At 30.8% G+C, this 17,190-nt stretch overlaps 1 protein-coding gene across 2 annotated transcripts in view; it reads right to left on the minus strand.

Moving 5' to 3' along the window:
* The window catches only part of LOC149411350 (uncharacterized), a 39,791-nt gene that overhangs the window by 15,050 nt on the left and 7,551 nt on the right, over positions 1–17,190 (minus strand). Inside the window, exon 1 of one of the 2 annotated variants that reach the window (XM_089647109.1) lies at positions 756–1,159. The exons of the other annotated variant lie outside the window; for it this stretch is intronic. The gene's annotated coding sequence lies outside the window, so the exon portion shown is untranslated. Of the gene's footprint in view, positions 1–755; positions 1,160–17,190 lie in introns of those variants that run through there. 2 annotated transcript variants of the gene reach the window in all.

Here is a 17,190-nt window from a genome sequence, read left to right on the forward strand (position 1 = left end):
TATAGTTAATCAATTAAATAACGCCATTTTACATTGAACTAAAACTAGACTGTAAAAGGATGCAATTTCAAGACACTGGGAGTCACCGTGGAACACACAGATTAGTTTAAGCAATACATACACAATCAACTATCAGACACACTAACTAATCAAAAGGATACATGATCTGGGCAACAAGTTTGGGGTATCATTGATATATTTAATGACACCATTTATAGAATTTAGCGTAATCTATACTAGCACTTTGTTGGATCACACAAATTATAGAAGCGTTGATAATGTAGTTTTAGTGATTTGTCTTATATGTAGTATTGTTCTAGTTTTTATTTTATTTTATGCTACTGTTACATGTTTTACAAACATTTTTTTCATATTAAGTTTATCAGTTTAACGTTATTTCATGCTTAAGTGCATAATATTCGATAGCTCCCTGTGTATATTTTGCTCTTATAATCCTTGTAAAATCCCCTCTCGGCGTAAAACCAAGTAAAATGATAAGTTTTTTAGAAAAATCACCCCAAGGGCGCTGTAAAAATGATCTAACTTATTACTAACTATAGACTAGACAAACAATTAAAACAACCCGTTACTTAGGTAGTTACTTTTAAATTCTGAAAGCAGTTCTGTAAATGTACTTATTATAAACAAATTAATGGATAAATCGTAGAGCAAACTATGAAAGATTAAATACTCTTTTTCTAAGAGGGATAAAATAAATTAAAATAATAATATAAATAGTTAAAAAAAGAACTTACCGATTTGTATTAGTAGCTTTTGTATGTATGTATTTTCTTTAACATAAAATAATATTATTGACGTAAACCATTTTAATCACAATCTTCAAAATAATTCGTGGAAAATGCTTTTAAGATTAGATTAGTTACGTAGATTTAATTATGTATAAAATATTTATATTATTATTATTAAATTAATAAGTTATATTTGGCACAAAGAAAATAAAAACTAGAATCTCGATCACAACTAATATTTCACAAAATCACAAATTAAAAAAAAATCAGGTTTTAGGTATAAAAAAAAGCGCGAGAAATTAGCCTACGTCACAATCCACATTTAGGGTAGTTTTTAAAATAGGTGGGTAGGTAAGTACCCTCGTTACGGTTGCCACAAACACCGCCTAATGCTTCTTTACATGACCACTTATGTCAAAGGATGAGCCTATCACGATATGACCGTATCACGTAACGTCCTCGCGCCAAGGCTCCGGTTTTTCGACTATGAAGGCAACGTTTGACTTATGGCTCCGGTGAGTTACGTTGTACGCTATACGTACTCTACGGCTGCGATAACGTGGGGTGAAGTATAACCAGTCCACACGACAAAAACAATGTGATATTTAAAAAAATAATCACAAATAAACGCTCAAATTATTAAAATTTAAAACACTAGTACCGACTTATCTCTTTTCTTATTTTTAAAGAGCAGATTAAACATTTTTAGAAGATCGGTGATTTTTGTTCAAGACAATATATTAATGCAGGCACGGCATGAAAAATTACTAAAAAACAAAGCAATATAGGGGTAAGTACCCGTCTCTTAAAGTTTGCCTTTTTTACGAATGTTTCTTTACGATCTAGTTTCGTATCCACCCATCTTTACATAAATCTCTTCTATAATATACGAAGTTTAATGCCAAATCACTATTTTGATTAATCTTTATAACGAATTGGTGTACATTATAAATACCAAAAATATGCTTTAGACAAATTGAAGGTTTTCCTATCGCTTCGCTTGAGTAGAATACAAATAAAAAATAAATTACTCAATAAAAAATATAAATGCAAACTACTAAAAGAAAATATTTTTCAATAGATGTATGAACGTGTAACTGAAACAACTTTTAAAAAATACAGTATTATAGCCAAGATTATCTGTGACAGTTTCACTTGATTAACTTTTTTGCTTTCTTATAAAATGATTTACAAAATAAATAAAAACCAGTTTTCTGCTTGAAATCGAACGTTTCTAGACTCCTTTTGTCAAGCGATTTTAATTCATATTACCTACGATATAAGGTATACCAAGAATATACACATTTTTGGCTTGTAGCTTCCTCTTAATGGGCGTCTACGATATCTATTTAAATCACCCAGGAGTCACTTATACAAAAAGGCTTTCTCAATTTTAGCAGACAGCCCTTATTTAGAACAGGTAACTAAAATTAAATACTTAGGTATTATTTTTGACAGCAATTTAAAGTGGAAACAACATATAACCACTACAGCAAACAAACTTAGAAAATTCATTTACTTTTTTAGACAAACTCGCAACTTTCTCAACCTAAGCCAGCTCAAAACAATCTACTATGCACTTTGTCAATCTTTAATAGAATATGGTATCATAGCATGGGGAGGAGCAAACGCTGCCGCCATTGATCCAATATCTAAAGCTCAGAAACTTGTAATAAAGATTATCCTCAAACTACCAATCACAAGCAGTTCGGATGAAATCTTTAGGAAAATCTGTGTTATGGACATTAGGCAACTTTATGCTAAAAACATACTAACATACCTCTTCAAACACAAAACTACTTTTGACAATATCCAAACTGCTCGTGATACTAGAACCAAAGGACATAATTTCTTACAAATCCCTTTCGCTAAAACAACTTTTGGCCAGAGAAATTTTAGATATTTTGCAACAAGGCTATATAATGCTCTCCCACTAGCCATTAGACTGAACGAATTTTTTTTGAAATATAAAACAGACATCAAGTCTTGGATCATCAGCCAAGACAGATCCATGATCAAAAATTTTATAAAAATCCCTACATAAGTATGTACTCCAACTAGATGCTGATTAACAAATTTATCATTTATTATTATTATTTATTATTTTGTATCTTTTTCACAATGTCATTTAATGTAATGAAATATTTTATGTATCAAAAAATATGTAAACATTAATTCATGTATCAAATACGTCTGTCTCGACACAGGTTTATCCTAGTGAGTAAGACTTCGAAAAAAAAAACCTGTAAAAAAACTTTATATTGATAATAAAAAAAAAAAAAAAAAAAAAAAGAATTAGTGCAGAGTTTATTTGGATTTATGGTTAAAAGATTTGCTTGGCATTGCTCGGTTACATAAAAAAACTGCTGTTAATGTAAACTTTTTTTACACGAACAGAAGTCTCTCTAATCTATTTTGTAACAATTATTTTTTTAATGTAATTATTACCCTAGTCAACTGCTAATCAATTTATGAAGATATCATTGAAGAAGAAGATAATACTAACAAATCTAAACTTAACATGAAACAGAACAAGACACAGAAAATAAAAAAAAAGATAACGGTCGCAACTAGGAATCGAACCCAGGATCATTGTATTACAGGGACTACGTCTTTAGCCACTCGACCATTCGAACCTAATTATTAAACGTCATACTTACATTTAACGAATAAATATAGCAGATTATATTAACATATATATTATACGGGTAAGACAAAGATCCTTGGTTCGATTCCTATTTGTGACAGTTTTCTTTTTATTTACTGTATCTTTATCTGTTTCATGTTTCGTTTAGATTGATATACAGGGTTTTCCAATAAGAGGTGTTATTTTGATATTCAATCATAAAAGATCAATGGTTTCGTTGCTTGTGTGGCACGTAGCGCCGTTTTGTTGAAATCAAACGTTTTCCAGATCAATACCATCCAATTCCGGCCATAAAAAATCATTAATCATCTCTCGATAGCGCAATCCATTCGCCGTAACTGTTGTTCCAGCCTCATTTTCGAAAAAGTAAGATCCAATGACTCCGCCGGACCATAAACCGCACCAAACAGTCACACATTGAGGATAGAGAGGATTTTCAACAATAACTCTTGGGTTTTCCGAGCCCCAGATGCGACAATTTTGCTTGTTGACGAAGCCACCAAGTTGGAAATGGGCCTCATCACTCTAGATGATTTGCATTTGATTCACTCAAGTGAATTTTAATAATTTCAATGCGTTGTTAAAGCGTGAATCGTTCCATTTTTATTAATGACGTAGTTTTTATTACTTGTCAAATGTCAAAAAATGACAGCTTCAAATGTAACATTTACCGAAATAACGGGCTATTCAAAATAACACCTCTTATTGGAAAACCCTGTATTACATTGATGGGTATAACCTTCATAAGTTGAAGATGTACAAGTTGACTGGGTGTATCTATTCTCCCCACTCTGCGATATAGATAGACGTAATGTACGACATGATGTTGTGTGTTTTATACAGGTACCAATATCTGTGTGTTGGGTGTAAAAATGGTAACCACTTGAGGTAATTGGGTACGGATCAGTGGTAGGTACCACAGGAACGTGAAAAGTCACGTACGTCGCAAGTTATGTATCGCTGCCTTCTCTGTCAGTGGAAAGCGTGTAGGAAGCGGGAAAGTGGTTAGGTATTGGACAGTAAGTAAAAATGCCATTGAGAAGGGGGGTGCCCACTCTCCACCTCTCCGATGTGGGTAGGTGGTGGGTGGTAGGCCTGAAACAACACTGTTAAACTAGTAATTAAGGTAGCTGGATTTATTAATCAGTTATCTAACATCGACATCCAATAAATAAATATTATAAATTGCGCGGGGTATAATTACAAACTGTACCTAACTAGGAACGCATAGGTAGGTACACTTCATCCATACTTTTTTAATCATAATTTGGTAATGGTTCGAAGGACGAAACGGCTGCAACCTACCAGGCCGTACTAGCATAGTAAAATTCTAAAGGCATAAAAATACGACTGTTCTAAATAGGAAAAAAAAGTCTTGAAAACCAGGCGAAGCCGGGAAAATGTGAATTAATGTTTAAAAACTATAACTGATATCTCATAATAAATACGGACTAATTGGATATTTAAAAGCTCCATGCTTCACGATCTATAAAATAAATCTATGAATTAAACTGTAGATTTGTATGCAAATCAATATTCCGCCCGCCCGCCACAAACAATCAATTTTTAATAATAGATAGCAAACATCATTTCTTGATTACTATTGTACTAAACTATTATGTACATCAAACGTTCGTTTTGGCTTTGGCTTTTGCCCGTACCAACGTAGAATATATAAATAAATTGATTCAATCGCCTATGAGATTCCCACATACAGTAGGTAAACGCAGCGATTAATCAATTCCCTTTTCTGATTTCGACTACCATATGAAAGATTTTTGTAATATTGCCTTTTGTATTTTTTACCATCTTTTAATTTTGAATCTGAAATGTCTTTTGCTCCTCTCGTTTTTCTGTATCGAGTGAATCACTTTGTTCAAGTATTTTAGCCTTAATTTCAAATTTAAGTTTTATATGAAAAGTCCCGAACAGCTGTTCTTCTGAAGATAACAAGCGAAGGTAGAATTGTTTAATATGCTGCTAATATGCAAATTTCGCCAAATTCAAAATATTAGGAAACATTCAACAAGATCGTGGATGGATTTTTATAGGTTAGGATATGATCTCACAGAAATCGTTGCATCTCTTTTACTGTTATGGTGAGAGATGTGATCTAAACGATATTAGAAAGAAAAAACGTCACGTTTTATATTCAAATTAAGAAGTTAAACATAAAATAATGAAAATTTGCACCTTTATGACACCGAAGATTCCGACCGCAATTAGAAAAAATCTTATGAAACTCCATAATAAAGAAAATAAGTTATTTTTTATATATTTTTGCGTTATTGGTAATTTCAGTTACAAAAAACATAAAGTGAAATTTTCCATCTATTTAAATTTTATTGCAAAGCGAAAATACTCAAACTTTCTGACAGAATATGCTGAGTCCTGACTGCTCCGCCATTAAAGTTTGTATTCAGTGATTATATTGTCATTTTGTTGAGTCGGGTTAACGTTTTTCTAGTAGCTACCAATTAATTATTAACCTTTCTTTAACCAATAATACAAAAGATAATATATAACTCTACAATAATATCGAACGTATTTTTATATTGTATCTAGTAATCTAATGTCGATGCATTCTTTATGTATGTTTTATATATCAGTAAGGATCAGTAGGTTAATGCAGGGCATGCGTATGAATTAGGCCTACGAAATATATCCAATATGGAGTTGATTCTTCCAATTCGTGATTTTTTTGTTATTAAATAACTGCATATTTATAATTTTTATGATAAACAATGACAGTACTAAATATAAATAAATAAAAATTTCAATATTTTTAAATGAAGAGGAATATATTTTTTCCACATTTCCCTACAGTATACAAGACACAAAAAATACAAGACAATAAAAGCATTCAATAATATTTAAAAAAAATTAACTTCCTCGCATTTTTTAAAATACCTACTAAATGTTTGCATGGCTACATATACACATATATAGGTACTTCGTGAAACCTTACTTAGGTACTCTTAAACAATTATCATTTATTTAAAATTTCATATCAATAAACAATTAGCCTACACTAGGTAGGTAGGTACCACATTTTTTTTTTTAAGAAAAATTCTAAAAATATGTCTTACGTGATATTGAAACGCATGGCGAACGATGAAATCATTTTAAAATTTATAATTAGGTTCTACAGTAAATATCAGAAAATTTCGGCGGGAAAATGAAGTCATCACCATGATTCATGGTTCGTTTTATGTACCTACCTGTTGAAAATAAAAGCGTTTGAAATAATAATTTTATGCCTATATTTAATTTAAGCATTTGACAGATTAAAATGATAATATTTTTGTGAAAACAAAATGTTTATCAATCATTTCATTCAGTAAACAATGTTTTATCTACTTTGTTAATCTTCTGATAATTGGCATCAATCAATTTATAATTTATTTAGGTAATAGATATGTACCTTTCTACCTTTTTCAGAATTCACGAAATCGTTTACAAACAATTATGTTGAACAGTTGCAGTTGTTTCAATAACTATTTTATGCTTTTTAATTTGAATCTGCACTAGCTTGGTGTAAAAATAATATTAGACCATAAAAATTACACCTTCAGCAGTGGCGGCTCGTGACTCTTGACTTTAATAATATTTTTAAAATAAGTGCACGGAGAAAAATGAGTATTGATAATTATTTACCGGTAAAATAAGAGATCCTGGGTTCGATTCCTAGTTGTGACCATAATCTTTTTATTTTTCTGCGTCTTGTTCTGTTTCAAGTTTCGTTTAGATATATTAGTATTATCTCCTTCTTCGATGATATATTTAAAGAGAAAGTTGTTCCTGAATGAAGCTATTATTGTTACTTGGACTTAATAAGATGAATTTCAGAGAGATATCCTAAATAAAGTAATTAGGAATGATTAATTCCAAGTGTTTGACACTATGAACCACAAAATACACATAGTTATATCAGATACAAAAAAAATAATACAAACACCATAAAAATACACAAATGCATAAACACCAACATCTGCGATTGCCCCCCTCTAGAAAAAACAGAACAAATAAAGTATCTAGGAATCGTAATTGACCATAATCTTAGATGGACACATCACATCAAACAAATCACAAATAGACTCCTCAGAACAATACACATTTTCCTAAATATAAGAAACATATATAAAATAAAACAATTGAAAACAATATATTATGCACTATGCCAATCAATAATAGAATATGGAATAATTGCCTGGGGAGGAGCAACAAACGCAGCTATCGCTCAAATAGAAATCGCACAGAAAACGATATTAAAGGTAATACTCAAAAAACATAAACTAACCGACACAGACCAAATATTTAAAAGCTGTGACATACTTGATATACGCCAATTATATGTTAAAACTCTACTAAACTACATTTTCGACCAAAAAAACAATCCCCAACAAACACAAAATATCACTAATAGACCGGTCAGAAAAGCGTATAAAAAAAACATAAAAACTCCGACGGTAAACACTACCTTTAGACAAAGACACCATAAATACCACGCAATTAAAGCATTCAACAGTCTTCCACTTGAAACTAAAATTGAGGAAAATAAAAAAAATTCAAACACAAAATAAGAAAATGGATTAAAGAACAAAAAAGACAATATTTCCAAAATTCTATAACATAAGAGAATAAAACATATACACGCAACTCAAAAAATGTATAAGGCAAGCGGCACGCACAAGCACATAGATCATTGCAAATGCCGATTTCCATTCTCTTCTAATGTTTTTATTTTGGTGTGAGAATTGGATTTTGATTTCTAATCTTTATTTTTGATGTAAATTTATCTTTATTTTAATGTTGTTTTTTGTTTAAATGTATAAATTCGCATATTTTAAAATGGGGGCCTCAGCACGGGTGAACAACCCAGTGAGGCCAACGTTGCTGAATTGAAATGTAAAGTACTGTAGAGTAATGTATCAATAAATAAATAAATACAGTCATGCAATTATTTGATAATTACGTAATGGACTGAATTCAATATATTACAATAAACATAAAAACAATAGTTTGTAAATAAATATATTAAATAAATACGCTTTAAGAAAAATTACAACTCTGGATGATGGTTACCGGGCAATCAAATGTGGTCGTCATTCGTAACGGGAATAGGATGTTTGTTTGTATTGAAAATAAATATACCTACCTAACAGTATTTTTCTTAATATTATTGTTAAAAAAAGGATTTTGTTTTTAAGTGCAAGAGTCCTATATTCCAAACATCACTTGCATTCATACTCAAAAAACGGTTTGTGGTGACCTGCAGGGTAGCATTTTGGGTCCATTGTTATTTTTAATATACCTAAAAAATTGTGAAAAAAATTATCACTAATATAGTGTAAGTGAAACCTTTTTTCTATTAAGAAATATATTTTTAGAAAAAGATATGGAATCATTTTTGCAATAACATAAATCACGATCGAAGTCCATATGACATCATCTGTCCATCTATCACCCAAAAGCGATTTTGCACCTAACAGGTTGATTGGTTGATTTACAGGTCTTATCGTTAACTCCGATTAATCTCGAAGAAAATACAATATACTCAAGTCGTTATCAATATTACTGATAAACATTTATACCGAGAAATTTGTGCGATCATAATAAAATGATGTGTGGACGTGTTCATTTGAGGCTTAATCTAAATTAATATCAATTTATTACCAATTTTGGCAATGTATAGAGGTACAAGCTATAATTTATTATTGTCCAATTTGAAACCAACTCAAATCAATTTGTCCAACTTAAAGGCCGGCCGCTTAGGTACTGGGCTACTTCCTTAAATTCTTGGCAGGTGTGTTGCGAATATACTACATCATTTTTATCTGTCCTATATATATATAAAATACAGATTTTTAAATAAGTACCTAATTTGTAGTATTACGATTTCAAAATTACACGGAGAATGGAAGTGAAATATGCTTTCAGTATCGCCCTGGTGAAACACTGTTGTTTTAAATGGTTTTTTGTGTGGTCATATCTGAATAGCCAGGTACTCTCCCACCTTCCTTTTCTCGATCTCCTCCCCCTCTCCAATGTCTGAACTTCACAACATAACCAATGGGATGCTATAGTCTGCCACTGGCTCCAGTGGTGGAAGCAATTGGGACACTTACACGGTATATAAATAAAAACGTACAAATATTGATTTAAAGATTTCCAACCCTCTGGACTGAGCACATAATAAATTATTAATTAGATTTAATTATATCTCATGCGTTAAGAAACTTATTCAATTCAAAACCAAACAAGCAATACGGCTATCTATTATTTTAATCTACAATTAAAATGCGCACACGGAGAAAATTTACCGATAAAAAAAATTGCTAAGATATTTAAAATCTCTTCAAATTATTTGCAATCCTGTTAAAAACGGGACTGTAGGAATTTAAGGAATGAATTGAGTAATGAACTATCGGTAAATCACGAATGTGATGAAATTCTAATAATTTCGCATTTACTCATTATATAATAATAGGATAAATGCAGCCGCATGCACACGTGTTCCGATTTACTATGAAAGTACCAATAGTTTATTAGGAAATGGCCTGCTCTCACCTATTTAACCACTCAAGGGGCTTACCATATTATTTAAATATATTTTTCCTAAAAATATTAATATGCAAACATATGAACGGCTACTGCGGTTTAAAAACAATGAATCCAACAAAATTTTGTCATTCATCCCAAATTGTTAGGTTTTATAATTTTTGCACATAATGTGTAATGTATAATTATTCATTGTGTAATGTTGACTTAATCTCTGTAATCGAAATACTTGACCTAGGCATAATGTTTGATCAGAAACTCTGCTTTGTATCTCACATAACTTCTATATCGCTAACAGGGCTATGAAAATGTTAGGTTTTATAGTAAGAATTTCCAAGGATTTTAAAAATATCAACACATTAAAAATTCTGTTCATATCTCTCGTTAGAAGTATTCTAGAATACAACTCTACAATTTGGTCACCTGTTTTTAATAATCACATTAATACCATAGAAAGAGTCCAACGCAAATTGTTGAGGTGTATTAATTTTAGGCTTGGAATTCCTTTAGAAACAATAGATTATGATTTCTTATTACATTCATTGAAATTGCTTAAGTTAAGTGATAGAAGAAAAATTTTTGATCTTATACTTTTACACAAAATTATAAATTATCAGTTGGATAGCCCTGACATATTAATGTTGATTCAATTTCATGTACCTACCATTAGATCAAGGTCCTCCAAGTATGTATTATTGTGACAATTATACCACAATCTCAGGATATAACTCAGTTATAAATAGATTGCACACACTTGGGAACTTTTTTGCTAAAATCGCAGATACTTTTAATATTCCCCTTGTAATGTATAAAGCTGCACTAATAACACATTTTAACGCCACTTATTTCAATGAGGTAACTACATAACAGGCTATTGTCATTGCTTCTTTTTTAATGTTATTTTGTTTGTTATTTTTTAACTAAATTTAATTCTTTAATTTTTCTCATCACAATTTAATACTGCCCTATGTATATGTAAAAAACTTTGTATGTAAATGGCACTTTTGCCGTAAATCCTAAATAAATAAATAAATAATGAAAAGCGATCGCTCAATACGTTTTTTGCGAACTTGCGATGATATGCCACAAATTGTTCGAGTGGTTATCAGGTTCTTAATCAATCAGCAATACTTATTTTTCTCCGAGCATAGAAACAAAGTATTTGAGTACCTACCTTTTTGGCGAGTCCTTAGTACGTGGTAGGATATAAACCAGATGATTTTTAATTTGGCGCTATTATTATTATAATAATTAAAATAAAATTACTTTGTTTGAATACCACTTTTTCTTTCATACTTCAACACGTTATTACGTAATAAAAATTCAAATCATGATTGTTCAATCATGAAAGACATTTAGGAATTGAACCCACGACCAGATCAATTAATGTCGCAGATTCGACTGAATATTTTTTGTTTCACTTCTCTCGTTTGAGAGTCGTTAATATTGTCTTCAATGATTAAATATTATATTTTGAGGTTACACTCATTAATTTATTCCACTATAAAAATGAAATCAAGTTCATTAGAAGATCTTTTGCTTAATGATTACGAGTTCTATAGGTTGGCTACTTCTCGTCTTATTTATTAATTAATTAACGGACTTACATCCAATATATTACAAAGCGATACGAGATTTGTGACAATGTACAATGCAAGAGTAAAGGATGGTATATAAAAGCAGAGACAAACAGGGAAAACATAAGAAAATAGAAATGAAATAGAAGTGTCACGTCAAGTCAAAACCTTGGTAAAACTAAAATGATACAAAATATCGTCAACTGCATAGTCAGTGACTAAAAACATTCTGACTTATACCAAAAAAATCAAGGTCTTGACGTGAGTTGACCATTCTACATATTCTGGACAATGGTGAATTATAAGCATAATTAGTCGAGTGTTGATCGAGGAAGACCAGTTCTTTATTTCTGAGTCTACGAGAAGGTATATTGAATGAGATGAGTTCTTGTAATGTAGATGAGTCAATAAAATTGTTGATAATTTTAAAGAAACAAATGAGATCAGATTTTTTCTTCTAAAGGAGAAAGGTTTAGAATTTGTTCAATTTGATAATACGAGTAATTTTCTCTTTCCTCTTTCTTTCTTTCTTTTTGGTCTTTTCAAAAATATTTTTTCACTTATAGTACCTATTATTAATCAGGTAAATTTTTTTTGATTGAATTTAAATTAAATTACCAATATTTTTCTTTTTTGGTCCCAACGTCCAAACTGCTTCCATTTGTCTGAAGCCAGTACGGTATGCCCAATTGGGGTGTGCCACAATGTTGCGAGGTTAAAAGGAGTAGGGAAGGGGAATTTAGGGAAAACCAAGATATTTAGATTTGTTCGTCAAACATGGCTAAAGCCGTTTCAAGAACCGTTTCGTTTCATTCTGAATTGTGATATTTTATCAGGGCGATACGGCGAGTAGGTATATACCACTCTGATTACTCTACCTTATTTTAGAAGCCAAATTGTATGTCAGTAAACGTATTTTAAAACTGAATTGCGATTATATATGGGCACGAACGTATTTATACCATCGCATTTTATATTGAAGTGGAAAATTACCCTTTTTACTAGGAATAGTTCTTCTAAAGGTAGGTTTTTACATAGTGATGACACAATTGATGAATTAAAGTCAAATAGCTATTTCTCAACGAAAATAAATCACTTTCTAATTAATTAAATTAATAATTAATAAAATTTAAAATTAATCACTTAACCGTTTTTCCCCTTCTAACGTTAAATTCCCAACTTTCATCAATTCTTCTGCCGATTTGGGTTTCCCCTTAACCCCTAACCTAACCTCTAAAATCCCTCTTCTATTTTTTTTGTCAATTGTCTGTTGACTTCCTTTTTTAACTACATTTTTGTGTTAATTTATTTCTCTCCGTAATACGTTTGTTTTGTTTATTTTTATTGCCGCTTGAAAAGAAAGCTTGATTCATTATTTTTGTATACCAATCGATCGGTACGCAATATATTCATCTTTTTTTTTTAATATTTAAAATTAGTTACAACTCCTGTAAAGTTTTAACGATTCTCCGATAGTATCCAACGATTTGTAAAATAACTCATCAAAGTTCTGTTCACCAATACATAATATATATCCTTATCAGTTCCTCTCAACACACACATCTACACAGTAAACAGGTAAAGTGCGGATCGCGCTAATTATCGACACTTATGACACGTATGAAGCATTCTACGAGAATATTCTCTTGTTTGCTTCAATAAAGTTCATCAATAGCAAATAGATCGTTTTTTATGGAAAGCGACAAATGGATTTACAAATACTCTTGAAAATAATAGGAGTAGGAGCGGTGCTTTTTATTTGCCCTTTTAATGTGTTTATTTTTCTGCTGCGCCAAGTGCGAACAAATACTAAGTAACTTTTACCCATAGTTAAATATTAATGAAAAAGGCCAGTAATGTTATTCCAGTCAAAATTTTGATTTAATTGACTGATTTTCTTGTCCAGAGAAATTGAAGAAACGCTTTATACCAGGGTGACAGATCTCCTCTCACAATTGAAACTCTTACTTGCAATGACCTTAGCCTTTGGTGACAGAGTTAAAAAACAAACCGGTGAAAAACGGGATTGTGACCAGATTTTCTGATAAATTTTAGTATATTACGAATATATTTTCACAATGTTGGAAACCGTGTTCACCAAAATCCGAATATTTTTGAATTTCGTAATATTATATTATCAAGGCAATCCGACGTCGGAACTCGTGCATTTCCTTGATAATATATCATGACATCGTGATAATATATTCGTAATTTACTAAAAATTTATCAGTAAACCTGGTAATTCCTTAAATCCCGTTTTTAAACGGTTTGTTCTTTTAAGCAGCTTGGAGTTAAGACCAGCCTCACAATATTCCCCAATATTTTTATTTTTATTTATTTTATTTTATTTATTCATTTTTGGGAAATCAACAGTTTACATTTTTACAGATTGTACGTACCTAAGTGAAATAGCCAAAATAAAACCAATTACGGATTTCCTCCTTGTGACTTTACGTAAGACAGCATTAGAAGAAATAATTAAATTTATGAGAAATGTGAAGTTATAATTATATAAAATAAAAGAATTGTATAAAATAATAGAACAAAATAATACAACAAAAATAAAGGGGAAAAAAAAAAAAAAAAAAAAACTAAAATTTATATAAAATAAAGGATTATCGATACATTGGTAACCATAAGAATACAAACAATATTGTGCATATAAATCATATCATAACCATAACCATAAGAAGACAATGTTGTGCATATAAATCATACCATAACAGGATTATAAATATATAAATACTAGAAACATAAACATCAGAAACATCAATTCAAGAAACATCAGTGAAATACTCTTTTAAGGTCATTTTATATTTAGTAAATTCGCAATTGAAGATGTCGATATTGAATAATATGTTATTGTAATTATTACATATTCTGTTCAGGCAAGAGTTTTGTCTACAGTTCGTTTTGCTTTGATCTATTGGAAGCAGCCTGGAGCTAGGACCAGCCATATTGGAATCAGTCTGGAATTATTTCCTTGTACTAAGATGTTTCTCTATTTCAAATGGAACTGATGTATGTCTGAATGAAGCGGTATATTATGTACAATTTTACTAATAATTTCTCAAGATTTTCATCCTCTTATAGTTCTCTAACTTCTCCATCCTCTTCTTGCAACCCAAACTAGCTATACATCATTTTTATTATTTTGCTTTTCTATATCATAGTAATGATTCTATGTCCGCAAACTGTAAAATTCAGCCGCCATAACACACGGTCATCACTAGCATGGAGGGTGAAATATCACAAAAAACCACATGTACTCTCTAAATCATGTATCAATAAAATAAAATGTAGGTATTTAGGTACTGTGTGTTATAAAGTTTTTGCCACAATTAAAAAATAACCTTTTTCAACTAAGTTAGGTACTCGGTTAGTTGTTCACGTTAACAACTAGTTGCTTATTATATTACTGTAAATGTAAGCTGTACCGTGTTTCTTTATGATGATGACAGTGCTAGCCAGATTTACAGGTTAACTAAAGTTTTCTACTTTTGGTATTTAATACAAACTTATTAAATACAAAAAACAACAGGTTGCGAAGATAACGCTACCCAGTTTTTAACTCTAATTTCTGATTGCAACGGAGATGAAAATGCTATTCAAATCAAGATTAATCAGATTTATAACACTTGTTTATTAATGTGTCGATTAAATTAAAACTGCAGTTATCTTGTTTGATAGCATATCTGCATTTTAGTAGGTAATAATAGGTATTCTATCACGACTCGTACCTAAACGTAGATTAGGTGCGATTCGTTTAATTCTACATCTGATAAACTGTTAGATAGTGACACATAATTTTAACACCCTACTTGATACCAAACAACCTTTCTGATACAGCTATCCACAGATTTATCATCAGAAGTCCTGTGTAATCTTCCCGAGGGACTGATAAGGTTGACTACTGACTATGTAATGCTTCCATTTTAACTTGAACAGATTGCAAGTTTTCTTCACATATCTACTAGTTTATTGTCAACAATATCTAATGCAAATTGAGATACCGGTGGTATCTGGTCTACAAACAGTGTTAACTGTTAAGATAAATTAAGATAATACCAACTCTTCTGATATTAATATACAAAACACACTCCATGGGTCGTGTCGACTTATTTGGAATCATTTTTTAGCTTTTAACCGTTGATTCTGCGCAAATTGAAAGAAGTCTCGGTAAATTAACGCCGGAGTTCATGTAACTATGTTCCGACATGAATACGCGATGAAAATAATGTTTATCAGTGCAGTTTATGAGTTCGAGTATAAAAATACGACCTAAAACGAACATTACAAGTTCATTCATAAATTAATTAATTCAGTTCGTATTTCGTTTTAAAGCCTTAGGTTTTACAAGTGAGCGTTTAGTGTGAGTGCTAAAATGTTAAAAGTATGTATTACGAATGTAAATTTTTGCAGCAGGAACGTGTTATTGAAATTTGTTGATTTCTACAACAAAAGAGGACCGAACTAGAGTCCTTAGTGTATTCCTTTAGTCACTTTATTTCAGTTAAGGCTTTCAATGAATCAGACCAGCGGAAGTGACGCACGATGAATCATAACTTTTCCCGCTTTCCTCTGCCACACCTCGAAATAATAATTATTATTGAGTGAGTGATGCTCCACTTTTCGAACGTAAAGCTTGATTATTTGCGATGTTGCCATATCTGTTGGCGTATTACACAATCAGCAATTAGACACCTGATCTATAGACGTTCTGGGGCTTATCAGCTATCAGTAAATCCTCTATCTGATCACTCAATATCGCAAACAGTTGTCTTAAGATATCTATTTATTATTTTCACTTGGTATTTATACAGATAAAACCTCCAAAAATATCACATATTTATTGACTGTAAAATAATGACACAGTTTTTCTAATCAACAATTTTGATGCAAAATGTTAAATAGGTATTATATAAATTTAAAGAGGTGGTTTACAATAAAGAGCATCATAATATTGAAGATAACTAACTAACTAAAATAATAAATATATAAAAAAGATAATATCAATACATTTGTAGAGCCGAAACGGTAATAGCAAAATATTCCCTCAATAAAATTATGCTACGAAAATTATTAAAAACACATTTGGTTCTGTTATTTAAAATGGCATCGATATGAAAAATTTAACAGTGTATGTTTAAATGCAACACGAGACTTTGTTGAGAATTTTTTGCTCAATTTTAAGCAAGTGGTGTTTCATTAAATATTTTCACAGTTTTCGCATATTCACGTTTTTTTTTTAAATATTTGCACGCTCCCTCAATCGTGCGTATTTACGAGTAAATCCCCTCCAAACCATCTTCTTTTTTATTTTTTTTTTATATATTTTTTTTATATATTCAATTATACTGTTATTGGGTTTATAAAAACAGTTTATTTTTAAACAAGTTCTGCTGTGTAACTATTATTATTACGCGTGACAGCTGTTTCGCCCTCTGAAGGCACTATCAAACTGTGACAGTTTGATAATTGATAAAACAAACTGACACTAAACTTAATAACAATAAATACATCTTCTTCTTCTTTTTTAATGCATACTACGGAGCTTTAACGCACACTATTGATTAATTTAAGGCGATGCACTACGTTGTTTAATATTTTAAATTGAGCTGCTATCCATAACAACCCTTACGTAGATGGCGATAAG

The sequence above is a fragment of the Hesperophylax consimilis genome, chromosome 26, assembly GCF_061612785.1.
Source record: "Hesperophylax consimilis isolate HC1 chromosome 26, BYU_Hcon_1.0, whole genome shotgun sequence".
Lineage (NCBI taxonomy): Eukaryota > Metazoa > Arthropoda > Insecta > Trichoptera > Limnephilidae > Hesperophylax > Hesperophylax consimilis.